A 14217-nucleotide genomic window follows, 5' to 3' on the forward strand; every position below is an offset into this window, starting at 1 on the left:
CTACTACTATTATTTATTTGCGTGTTTTAATACATTTATTTGTAATGCATACATTAAGAAAAGACATTAAAACTTGTGCTACTTTCATAATTTTTTTATGACATACAAATAAAAAAATATTCATAAAAAATATATAAGAAATTATTTCAAAATTCCAAACACTGAGCATCAGTAAAATTTACAATTTATGCACAGTAAACATTATTTCAAAGAATTTGTTCTTAAATTCGATTGCACATTTTAAAGTAATGAAATGAAATTGACTTGAACACATGCAATACTGTTAACATAATTTTTTTTTTTTACCCTTACAGAACTTCGTCGATGAATTTTTGGCCAAATTTGGAAGCCTGGATGTACATTTTCTTCATCTTTTTCCGACACACCGATGCGACCACATCAACTACGTTTTCGTCACTGTCGTAAGTATCGTCGCTGTCCTCATTGCTTTCCTCACAGCTTTCCTCATCGCTTTCGTCTTCCTCGCGAGTTGGATTGAGAACAGTAACTTCAAGTGGCCGTTCCCCTGCTGCGGAAATAATGGCAAAGATAATTCAGGTTCTTTATATTTAGTTGGATACACAGTATTTTCCTGTTCATGGAAAAATATCTTGTTCATTGCCATTTCAGTTAAAACCATTAATGATAATGATAAAACATTTTTTGGTTAGCCCAAAAAATTCTCATTCCGGGGTGTCATTTTACCCTTTCATGTGAAAAATTATGATATTTTTTTTCTTTCTTAAAAATTTTCATTATATTCATATTCAATTGCGGCCCAGGGGACTATATTTTGCAGCCACCATTTATTGTCCAATTATAATATTAGTGTTGCTCGCACATGCATATTTTGAGATGGGCAGTGAAAAACTATATAAACAATTTTAAATTAAAAAAAAAAATTGAAATGAAGGATCCATTTCGGAATAAAAAAATAGGTAAAAAAAAAAAATACACATTAATTAAAAAAAAAAAAAAACATGAGTAATAAAAAAATTTATATGAATAGTTCATAAGTTTTAAGTAAAACTTTAAAAAAATTTCAAATTAAAACAAATCGTAAATAATATTAAAAAGAAGAAGAAGAAAGACATAAATTAAAATAAGAGTGGCCCATGTGTATTTTGCTCTGGGAATTCTAACTATTTTTTGGGCTTGTTTTATAAATATTTTGTGAACTCACATTACTTAACCCTTTAGCTGCCATCGGGGAATCATCATTCGATGGTTTCCAGCCCCTCCCAGTTTAAATGGATTTTATTAATATTATTTCCTCTCTTTTGCTAATTACCACTAATTACCATTGTTTTCATCAACGATGACGATAATGAAAATATTTCGTCAACGAAAATTTTTTTTCATGATGATGAAAGAACTTAAAACTTCTCTTTGGAGACTAAAACATAACGAGACGAATGCCAGTTTTTGTCGCATGAGACTTAAGTGCGGCATAGTTTCTGTCACATGCTCACAATGTGTTACATTTTCAGTGGTAGTTAGCCTGCATCGTGAGTGTGTCTGGTTGTGTCACTCATGTGACGCACCCCAACTAACCTGTGTCCTCTCTAGGCTTGCTTGTTTTGAATCACACACGGAAAGATTTCTTTTCTTTTCTTGGCAAGAAAGAGTATGCAAAGTTTCCGAGTGATCATCACACACTAAATGTAACTCGTAGCGTTAGCATAGCATTAACGTTCAAGTTAGCAGTAGGCTAATGCTAACGGTGAGTGTCCGATTTCTGAAACTGTTAGACAACCTTTTTTTTTTTACACACGTCCACGTGGGTATAATTTAGGGTGACCAAACGTCCTCTTTTGCCCGGACAAGTCCACTTTTCACATCCTCTCTGTTGCGTCCGGCCGGGTTTAATAAATTCATGAAAATGTCCAGCTTTCATGATTTTTCACGAGACCGATTTGAAGAGAATTCCTCTGGCCGCTGGGGGCAGCGCCTGCTTGCGTTGACGTGGCTCCTACTAATAGGGGGAGAAGGAGTAGTTCTTCTTGTTTTTTTTGTTGGCAGTTTACCCCTTGTATGTTGGGGCTTTACCGCCATCTACTGGGTTGACGGTTTGGCAAGTGATCAGGCAGTTACAGACTAGAATAAGGAGTAGTTTTAAGAGACGTTTATGATGTTGGAATCTATAAAAATGTTTAGTTGGCAGATAGCCTACTGTGTGTATTGACTCGACTATATTTCCATGAGTCTGCAATATATATATATTTTTTTTATCATTATTCGTTTTTTTTTGTTGTTTTTTGCGTTTTTATTGTTTGATTATTTTTCCGGAAAAATAAAGCCTGTTGAGTAACCTGTAGCCTGTTGAGTAAAAAAAAAATCCATATAGTATATCTACTATATGGCAATATACATATCTTTTTTATAAAATTGAATTTTTCTATACAGACGGAGAAGGTACACCTATTACATATATTAAAGTAATATAGGCGTCTTTAAGTGAACGTCGAGTAAAATTCAAGTATCTCGAGGCCGGGCTGAGTGTCCTCTTTTTTGGAAATCAAAATATGGTCACCCGAGGATAGTTACTTGGAATTATCATATTGTTTTCCTGCTGAGTGTGTATTATATTCAGGAAAATGGCAATGTCCTTTTTGACGCGACAATACAGGTAGTCCCCAGTTTACGAATGATGTAACCAGATTTATGCGCAAGTTATTAAAAAAAAGTTTAAAAAAGTAAATCCAAAAATATGTATTATACATCATTGTACTATCCTCCTCAAACCATTGGAGCTAAGTCCTAGCTAAACAGCTAGCTAAGCTCGAAAATGACGACGTCAGACGTCGGTGTGGTTTGCTGACTTTATTCAGCTGCTCATGACATCAACAGTTGCAGAATGACACTAAATAAAAATGAAATGAAATCAGTCTCATATTCAATAACAGCAATTCAACTTTGCGTTTATAAGTAGTTGCTGATACAGCAATAACAAACGATTAGCATGTATCAGTTAGCGTCCGCACTTAATCTAAAACAATCACATAAACATAAACCAATATTCGACCAAAATTGAAAACGCACAATAAACTGTCCAAAAGGGGTTATATACAGTGTGGATGCTACACAAGCAACAAATGTGCGCGCAGGCTGTCACCTCTCACTCGGCTGCGCACTTCCAAATGTTTCGCTTGTGGGTTTGGCGCGTGTGTACATGCGCTCCCATGCGAAAGCACTACCTGCTCCACGCTTCCCTAAATAAAAACATCCAACACAAACAAAAATCAACATAAAAAAAGAAAAGAAAAACAACAATACTCAGGTTTCGTAAAGTCGAAATCGTCGGGTATGTCGTAACCTGGGGACTACCTGTATGTGCTTGTCTGTCAATGTTCATTTGAGATTGTAAAGGTTTCCAACCTTTTTTCATTTATTTTTTGGGTGGACTAAAAATTGAATTTTACAGAAAAAAAAACATTTTCTGTGACCCCGCGGGCAGTGAATGAGTTAACCTCAAGATAACTTTTGAATAGACGTCCGCTATCCCTGAAAGAGTTAAGAGAATTTTTTGACCTCTTTAGCCACCTCTGGCTAAAACTTCATCATTTGCTGTAATTACCGTCATCGTCCCGAAAGCAAATGGGTCCACGTTTGGTAAGAATATAAACTTCAGGTTGACGTTCTGCCGCTGTGGAAGCGTCTTTTCTTCTGTTTTCTGTACCACTGCTCCTCCTTCGAGTCTCTTGTCGCTGGGGCCTATCACTGCTGACTTCGGGTAATGGTCCGACTGCACCCTGGATTGGTCGCCGGTTGGTCGCAGAGCATGCTTTGGAAGCAAATTCAAAACTTAAAATGGTATTTAACAAAGCAGCAAACAAAAAGACAAAGACTCAAACTTGCCAGAAGTTGCACGCGATGACTGTTTGTCAATTTTAGCAATTTGATCATCTGCAAACACAGACAGCAGAGTACACACCATTGGCGACAATATGTTGAAAATCAGAAAAGATCATCCTCACTCAATATCATGTCGTGTGAGATGAGTATACAATGGGGCAAATAAGTAATTTGTCAACCACCAATTGTGCAAGTTCTCCTACATGAAAAGATTAGAGAGGCCTGTAATTGTCAATATGGGTAAACCTCAACCATGAGAGACAGAATGTGGAAAAAAAACCAGAAAATCACATTGTTTGATTTTTAAAGAATTTATTTCCAAATTAGAGTGGAAAATAAGTATTTGGTCATCTACAAACAAGCAAGATTTCTGGCTGTCAAAGATGTCTAACTTCTTCTAACGAGATCTAATGAGGCTCCACTCGTTACCTGTATTAATGGCACCTGTTTTAACTCGTTATTGGTATAAAAGACACCTGTCCACAATCTCGGTCAGTCACCCTCCAAACTCCATTATGGCCAAGACCAAAGAGCTGTCGAAGGACACTAGAGACAAAATTGTAGACCTGCACCAGGCTGGGAAGACTGAATCTGCAATAGGTAAAACACTTGGTGTAAAGAAATCAACTGTGGGAGCAATTATTAGAAAATGGAAGACATACAAGACCACTGATAATCTCCCTCGATCTGGGGCTCCATGCAAGATCTCGCCCCGTGGCGTCAAAATGATAACAAGAACGGTGAGCAAAAATCCCAGAACCACACGGGGGGACCTAGTGAATGACCTACAGAGAGCTGGGACCACAGTAACAAAGGCTACTATCAGTATTAACACAATGCGCCGACAAGGGACTCGAATCCTGCACTGCCAGACGTGTCCCCCTGCTGAAGAAAGTACACGTCCAGGCCCATCTGCGGTTCGCTACAGAGCATTTGGATGATCCAGAAGAGGACTGGGAGAATGTGTTATGGTCAGATGAAACCAAAATAGAACATTTTGGTAGAAACACAGGTTCTCGTGTTTGGAGGAGAAAGGATACTGAATTGCATCCGAAGAACAGCATACCCACTGTGAAGCATGGGGTGGAAACATCATGCTTCGGGACCAGGACGACTTATCCGTGTAAAGGAAAGAATGAATGGGGGCATGTATCGAGAGATTTTGAGTGAAAATCTCCTTCCATCAGCAAGGGCGTTGAAGATGAGACGTGGCTGGGTCTTTCACCATGATAATGATTACAAACACACAGCCAGGGCAACAAAGGAGTGGCTTGTTAAGAAGCATTTCAAGGTCCTGGAGTGACCTACCCAGGTTCCAGATCTCAACCCCATAGAAAATCTGTGGAGGGAGTTTAAAGTCCGTGTTGCCCAATGACAGACTCAAAACATCACTGCTCTAGAGGAGATCTGCATGGAGGAATGGGCATAAATACCAGCAACAGTGTGTGAAAAGCTTGTGAAGAGTTAAAGAAAACGTTTAGCCTCTGTTATTGCCAACAAAGAGTACATAACAAAGTATTGAGATGAACTTTTGCTATTGACCAAATACTTATTTTCCACCATTATTTGCAAAAAATTCTTTAAAAATCAAACAATGTGATTTTTTTTTTTTTTTTCCGACATTCTTTCTCTCATGGTTGAGGTTTACCCATATCGACAATTACAGGCCTCTCTAATATTTTCAAGTGGGAGAACTTGCCCAATTCGTGGTTGACTAAATACTTATTTGCCCTACTGTGTGAGATGGGATTAGAAACAATTCTGGGTATTAAATCATGTCTTATATATCACTTCTGTTCTTTCTTTCTGTCTGGCCCCCATAACTCATTATTTGCCCGGCAGCATTCTTTGAATTAAAAAAAAAAAAAAAAAAATCATCATCATTGATCCGTGCTGCAATGATTAATCGTTTAACCAAGGTAATTCGATTAGAAAAAAGCTCTGAATCATATTTTGCTGCTTTGAGTAATCGTTTAATTAGAGTTACATTATAATGGTTTGTTTTCAATGTGTTTGCGTTTAGTTTTATTGATTTGGGTGGATACACTGCCCTGTAGAGGCAACAGTGAATATGACAAAACTCATTTAACATGACTGAATCCAGCTGCTCCCTGTTAAGACCAAAATAACGTACGTTTTTGCTATATCTTATGTTTTTTTATGCATTTGTAATGTAGTTTACAGGTATAGTTAGCCGTTTTTTTTTCTGTGTTAATGTGTGTTTGAACGATTTGTTAAGAGCATTGTTAAAAAAAAAAAAAAAAAAAAAGAGTTAGCATTTTATAGCATTTAAGCTAGCAGACTTTTGCTATGCAAGTTGGCCAATTGTTCTCTTGTTGTACTTAGAGCCTTGTTTATTCATTTTCTTAATACCGTTTGAGGCCAAGCTCAGGCATTTTAACTCATTTGCTCCCAAAAACGTATAAATACGTTCTATTTTTAATTGTTTCAGTGTCCCAAAGATGTATTTATACGTCTTTTACGGGGTTTTTTTTCATAAGAGACATCTCTAGGTTCTGATGCAACTTAGCTCAGAAGCACAATGCTGAAAATCCATTTTAAAGCAATAAAACTGGCCACTGGAGGGCAGTAGCGCATTTGGTAAGACTCGCAACCCAATTCAACGGAATGAACGGCCGGGCCGCACGGCCAGGGTGCTGGCAGAAAACGACCGAATGGACGTCCAGGACGTCAGGAAGTCTGAGCAGGACGACCGGGACCACCAGTGCAGCGGAGGATGCAGTTGTGTCCGTGCTGCTCGCGGAGCAGAGTGCACGCCGCCGTGCTCGGCCGCACGCGCCCCCCGCACCTTCCAGTGTCCCGCAACTCAGCCGGAAACGTGCACGGCCAAACCAGTTGCCCCCCAGGAACACAACACAGGTTTCCCAGCGGCAAACTCCGCCACGAGGCAGTGGTTACCACAAAAGAAAGACTAAAAAAAATCCATCTTGATGAGATACTACAGGCGGTAACGAGGAAAAAGCCCACCCCGTCCGCCGAGACAGCTGCGGCGGCCACAACAGCGCCATCTCCCAGCCCAACAGTCCAGCCATGTGCAAATAAATTGTTACTTTGCTAACAAAAGCTCTATTTGTCTTGTTGTTTATGTTATTTTGTAGAAGGAAAACATTATTCAAATGTTTGGGATGTAACTAATGCAAAATAGCTGTGTTAAAGTCAAAGTTATGTTTGAAATGTATGCTTTTACAAAAAGCTCAGTTTCTCAGTTTTTTCATCAGATATTGGAAAATTGCTCAAACTAAGCTATTTTCTAATGGTGATTTCTAAAGAACGGAAAAAGATATGAACTTTTTTTCCTGCTGAAATAAGAGAGTCGAATCTTTCTTTTGGTGGGTTCCATGTTTATATAGCAATCGAACAGAATTTTCTGTGGGCCTTGCAAAATCAGTCAAAATCCAGTAAAACGGCCGGGAGCGAAGGGGGTTGCACCGGTGAAAATGGCTGGCAGTGAATGAGTTAATTCATTTTAAATGCAATCATAGCAAGCCTTTGCTTTACATATTTTTAGATATATTCTGCAGCTCATAAAATGTTCCTAATCCGATTGCGCAATTATTCGAACTAACTAGTTGATAGATTAATCGACTACTAAAATAATCAATAGCTGCAGCCCTATCATTGATTATTATGTGGTGTGGGGTGTAAGATGATTCTGCATGATTATCACTTGGTATGGGTTACGTCAAGAGCAATTTTGGGGAAAAAAAATACTATCCTGCGTGATTATCATGTGGTGTAAATGTGCTATGAAAAAGGCATTGTGATTGGTTTTAGGCATATTTTGGGCGTGTGTTGAGAGTGATTGAAGAAAAGATAATCCAGATTGATTATCATGTGGTGTGGGTTTGCTGGGAGTGATTAAAAAAGATGAATGTGATTGATTATCATGTGATATATGGTGTGTTGAGTAGTTGAGGAAAACAAGATGATCCGCATGATCTAAGTTTCTTTAGGTTGTGTTAAGTCTGATTTATATACTGTATTCAAAAATGATCTAGAATAATCACCATATAATGGTTGGAGGTGGTTACGTCGGGAAGTCAAATCTGTAATTCAGGAGGAGCAGTGTGGTTTTCGTCCCAGCCGTGGAAAAGTGGACCAGCTCTACAACCTTGGCAGGGTCTTCGATGGTGCATGGGAGTTTGTCCAACTGGTCTACATGTGTTTTGTGGATTTGGAGGAGGCGTTCAACCGTGTCCCTCGGAGAGTCCTGTAGGGCATGTTACAGGAGTAGAGTACCGAACCCCTTAGTAAGGGCTGTTCGGTCCTTGTACGACTGTTTTCAGAGTTTGGTCCGCATTGCCGGCGGTAAGTCGAATCTGTTCCCAGTGAGGGTTGGGGTCCGCCAAGATTGCCCTTTGTTACTGATTCTGTTTGTAACATTTATGGACAGAATTTCTAGGCGCAGCTGAAGCATTGAGAGCATCCGGATTGGTAGGTTCAGCATTGCATCTCTGCTTTTTGGAGATGATGCAGTGCATTGAGCTTCATCAAGCTGTGACCTCCAACTCTCACCGGAGCGGTTTGCAGCCGAGTCTGAAATGGTTGTGATGAAAATCAGCACCTCCAAATCCAAGACCATGGTCCTAAGTCGGCAAAGGGTGGCATGCCCTCTCCGGGTCGGGGATGAGATCCTGCCCCAAGTGGAGGAGTTCAAGTATCTTGAGGTCTTGTTCACAAGTGAGGGTAGGAGGGAACGGAAGATGGACTGGCGGATCGGTGCAGGGTCTAAGAGTAAAGAGCCCTTTCCAGGTAAGGGCTCTTCGGTCCCTGTACAACCAATGTCAGAGTTTGGTCCACTATGCTGGCAGTAAGTCGGATTCGTTCCCATTGAGTGTTGGACTCTGCCAAGGTTGCCTTTTTTCACCAATTCTGTTCATAACTTTTATGGACAGAATTTCCAGTCGCAGCCCAAGCATTGAGGGGGTCCGGTTCGGTTGCCTCAGCATTACATCTCCGCTTTTTGCAAATGATGTAGTGCATTGAGCTTCATCAAGCTGTGACCTCCAACTCTCACTGGAGCGGTTTACAGCCAATTTAGAAGTGGTTGGGATGAAGATCAGCACCTCCAAATCCGAGACCATGGTCTTCTGTCGGAAAAGGGTGGCGTGCCCTCTGCAAGTCGTGGATGAGATCCTGCCCCAAGTCTTGTTCACAAGTGAGGGTAGGAGGGAGCGGGAGATTGACAGGCAGATCGGTACACTCTCTGCTTTGATGCGGACTCTGTACTGGTTCCTTGTGGTGAAGAAGGAGCTGAGCCAAACTCTCGAGTTACCAGTCGATCCACGTTCCTACCCTCACCTATGGTCACGAGTTGTGGGTCGTGACCGAAAGAACAAGATCCCGGATACAAGCGGCCGAAATGAGTTTCCTCCGCAGGGTGTCCGGGCTCTCCCTTAGAGATAGGGTGAGAAGCTCGGTCATCCGGGAGGGACTCGGCGTCGAGCCGCTACTCCTCTGCGTTTAGAGGAGCCAGCTGAGGAGGCCCCGGGGACGAATAGCCTGGGAACGCCTTGGGATCCTTTCAAATGAGCTGATTGAAGTGGCTGGGGAGCGAGAAGTCTTGGCTTCCCTGCTAAAGCTGAGGCCCCTGCGAGCCGACCCCGGATTATGTAGTAGATAATAGATGGATGGTGTATGGTGTGTTAAGAGTTTTGATTTTAAAAAATGCTGAAACTGATTTAGGAGTGATTGGAAAAACACCTGTGTTGGTACTGATTGACTATTATGTGGTGTTGGTGTGTTGAGTGTAGGGCTGCAGCTGTCGATTATTGTAGTAGTCGATTAATCAATGAACTTGTTTGTTCGAATAATCAAGTAATCGGATGAGGAACGTGAAAAATTAAAATACCTGAGCTGAGCCCCAAACGGTATAAAAAAATAAATAAATGAGGATGTACGTACGTATGTACAACAAAAGAACAATTGGATAATTTATATAGCAAAAGTCTGTTAGCTTAAATGCTATAAAATGTTAACTTTTTTTTTGCTCTTAACAAATGGTTCAAATACATATTCCCACAAAAAAATCGTTGAATATACCTATAAACTAAATTACGAATGCATTAAAAAAAAAAAAAAAAAAAAAAAAACCTTCTGTTGGTCTTAACAGGGAGCAGCTGGATTCAGCCATGTGAAATGAGGCAGACTAGAGGGCAGTGTATCCACCCAAATCAATAAAACTAAATTAAAAACACTTTCAAAATAAACCATTACAACGACACTTTAATTATACGAATACTCGAAGCAGCAAAAATTAATTTGAGTCTTTCTTTCTAATTGAATACTCAAATTAATCGATTAATCGTTGCAGCACTAGTTGAGTGATTAATAAAGATTGCCATATTGATTGGTATGGTTAAGGGTTAAGAGTGATTTGAAAAAGATCTTGAGTGGTGAGAATGATGAAAATTTATGATAGTGATTGGTTATCATTTGGTTTCATTGTGCTGAGAGTGATTAAAAAAACTGACGGTCCTAGTTGATTATCATGTGGTAGAGATGTTTAAAGAGTGGTAAAATATATATACTGGACTGTCTCAGAAAATTAGAATACACAATATTCTAATTTTTTGAGACAGTCCGGAAATTAGAATATTGTGTATTCTAATTTCCTGAGACAGTCCTGTATATATACACACAGGACTGTCTCAAAAAATTAGAATATTGTGTATTCTAATTTCCTGAGACAGTCCAGTATATATATCGATTATCATGTGATGTGGAGGATGTTGATAGATGTCAAGTTCAAAAATAGATCCTTAGGTAGACATTAGTAAAATTACCCAAAAATAAGGATAGAAGACACTCAGTTTTCTTGGCCAAGGAGAGCAAGGAGGGACTAGGCAGAGAAATGCTAGATTAAGCTGTATAGTCACTAAAATTGATCTAAAAAAAAAAAAAAACCTTGCTCTTTCTTTTATTAGGGGTTTGTCCTGACACAGAAGGGTGCCGCCCTAAAAGGAGGGGGAAAGCAAGCTGGAGACACCCATGTGATTTTGGTTGGCTATGTGTGAGCATGTAGGTGGAACTAACTAAATACACGAGTGTAAGCAAGGGCACTTAGGTAAAGTGGTCAGAATGACCCAGACACTTCAGTTATGCAACGCTGCGGCCATGAAGCAAGGCAGTTGTCCCCCCGACCCTTTTTAACACTTTGTAACACTTAAACATTATACCTAGTATAGCAAAAAATAATCATTTACTGGTTATATCACATAAGAAAAATATGGCAATATGTATTATGTATGTATTAGGTATATATGAGCACAAGCAAATATTCAATCAATCAGGTATATATGAGCACAAGCAAATATTCAATCAATCAAGCAAATATTCAATCAACTCTCGATAATTAACTCAACAATAGAGACACTGTTAAACTCTTTCAAATAAAGTAGTGCTATTTCAGGTCCCACACCACAAGATAATCACACTGACAACACCATTTAAATAGAGTGTTTTGGATTGGAACATCTTATCTGTATATGTGAACCCCAGGAAAAAACATGCCAATGTTTGAATAACACATGGAAATATTTGAATGGGGACTTTGAGAGAAATATGAATGTGAAAAAAACCAGGTCATGCAAGCAAAAACTCTCTCGAAAGTGAAAGTAAATGAGACTATTTCCAAATCCTCCGAAAAAAGTTGAGCACATACCCAGCTTTTCAGCCTCGTCGAAGCACTCTATGAGCCTGAAGAGCTCGGAGACGACGGCCGGAGCTCCGGGCTCGGTGAAGGTGGACACCAACACGTTGGTGACCTCCATGCGTGACTTGTCCTCAACCTTGCACAACGTCACCCTCGGCTTCATACGCCGGTCCACCAGAGCCATGCAGAACCTGTCGTAGTTACTCTTGGACAAATTCTCCAGCGAGTGCAAGATGGTCAACTTTTTGGTAGACATCTTGTATACTCACAGGTGAGCCGAGGCGGAAGGGAGCAAAGGTTGGCGTGTCAGTTAGATAAAAACATTCAGGTAACTGATCTGAAGTCTGCTTGTTTTCTCTGTTTATGGCGCTGACATAATGGAGCACATAGAAACTGTTTCACTTCCAAAGACGCCGTTCGACATTTTTCTTGCAGCTCTAAAGACAAATACCCCACAGACTCCACTATCAGTTGGCGGGACACGGTGCTCGGGGCGGATTCGTACAGGGCTTATTTTCAAAAACGCAAAATTCTAGTATTTTCAAAACCAAAGCCGCCAGCGACCTAAAACCAAAACAAACACCTTCCTTAGGCATACAGTTGTGGTCAAAAGTTTACATACACTTGTGAAGAACAATGTCATGGCTCTCTTGAGTTTCCAGTTATTTCTACAACTCTGATTTTTCTCTGATAGAGTGATTGGAACAGATACTTCTTTGTCACAAAAAACATCCATGAAGTTTGGTTCTTTTATGACTTTATTATGGGTGAACAGAAAAAAGTGATCAAATCTGCTGGGTCAAAAATATACATACAGCATCGCTAATATTTGGTAACATGTCCCTTGGCCTTTTTCACTTCAATTAGGCGCTTTTGGTAGCCATCCATAAGCTTCTGGCAAGCTTCTGGTTGAATCTTTGACCACTCCTCTTGACAGAATTGGTGCAGTTCAGTTAAATTTGATGGCTTTCTCACATGGACTTGTTTCTTCAGCATTGTCCACAAGTTCTCAATGGGGTTTAAGTCAGGACTTTGGGAAGGCCATTCGAAAACCTTAATTTAGCCATTCCATTACCACTTTTGATGTGTGTTTGGGGTCATTGTCCTGTTGGAACACCCAACTGCGCCCAAGACCCAATCTTCGGGCTGACAACGTTAGGTTATCTTGAAGAATTTGAAGGTAATCCTCCTTCTTCATTATCCCATTTACTCTCTGTAAAGCACAAGTTCCATTGGCAGCAAAACAGCTCCACAGCATAATACTACCACCACCGTGCTTGACGGTAGGCATGGTGTACTTGGGGTGAAAGGCCTCACCTTTTCTCCTCCAGTAAAGCACCAGTTCCACTGGCAGCAAAACAGCCCCACAGCATAATACTACCACCACCGTGCTTGACGGTAGGCATGGTGTACTTGGGGTTAAAGGCTTCACCTTTTCTCCTCCAGACATATTGCTGGGCATTGTGGCCAAACAGCTCGATTTTTACCAAAGAACTTTCCTCCAGAAGGTCTTATCTCTGTCCATGTGATCAGCAGCAAACTTGAGTCGAGGTGCCGCTTTTGGAGCAAGGGCTTCCTTCTTGCACGGCAGCCTCTCAGGCCATGGAGATGCAAAACACGCTTGACTGTGGACACTGACACCTGTGTTCCAGCAGCTTCTAATTCTTGGCAGATCTGCTTTTTGGTGATTCTCGGTTGAATCTTCACCCTTCTGACCAATTTTCTCTCAGAAGCAGGTGATAGCTTGCGTTTTCTTCCTGATTGTGGCAGTGGCAAAACAGTGCCATGCACTTTATACTTACAATTGTTTGCACTGTTGCTCTTGGGACCCGCAGCTGCTTTGAAATGGCTCCAAGTGACTTTCCTGACTTGTTCAAGTCAATGATTCGCTTTTTCAGATCCATGTATGTATATTTTTGACCCAGCAGATTTGATCACTTTCTCTGTTAACCCATAATAAAGTCATAAAAGAACCAAACTTCATGAGTGTTTTTTGTGACAAAGAAGTATCTGTTCCAATCACTCTATCGGAGAAAAATCAGAGTTGTAGAAATAACTGGAAACTCAAGAGAGCCATGACATTATGTTCTTCACAAGTGTATGTAAACTTTTGACCACAACTGTATATGAGTCTCCATGAGCAGCGATATCCAAAAAATTCAAAGTCGTTTCCTTAATAAAATCCCCGAATATATATATATATTTTTTTATACAAGTACAGTCCCTGACAAAAGTCTTGTCGCTTATCCATTTTGTAGAAACAATTGCTAATAACCTGACTTTTAATTATTCAATTGGTTTCAGAAATGGCTCATATGAAAGCTAAGACCCTCCCAAATGATGCTGAATGAACAAAAATATATTTGTTTCATTGAAAAAAGATATATCATTTAATGAAGACATAAAGGTCCAGTTTTGGTAAGACGAAAGTTTTGTCGCCTACAGAAAGTAGTGTGAAAATTGAACAAAAAATGTACTTCAAATACAAAAAATATGTTACATAACATAAGCGAATTAAGTAGTGGTGCTGTGAGATCCAAATTTAATATTTTGTATGACTTCCATGGGCATCGGCAAGGATTCATACAATTTATTGATGAAGTCATCAGGAACATCAAAGAAAGCAGTCTTGCATGCCTCCCGGAGTTCATCAACATTCTTGGATTTCGTCTTCCATGCTTCCTCTT

Source organism: Corythoichthys intestinalis, chromosome 4 (genome assembly GCF_030265065.1).
Source record: "Corythoichthys intestinalis isolate RoL2023-P3 chromosome 4, ASM3026506v1, whole genome shotgun sequence".
NCBI lineage: Eukaryota > Metazoa > Chordata > Actinopteri > Syngnathiformes > Syngnathidae > Corythoichthys > Corythoichthys intestinalis.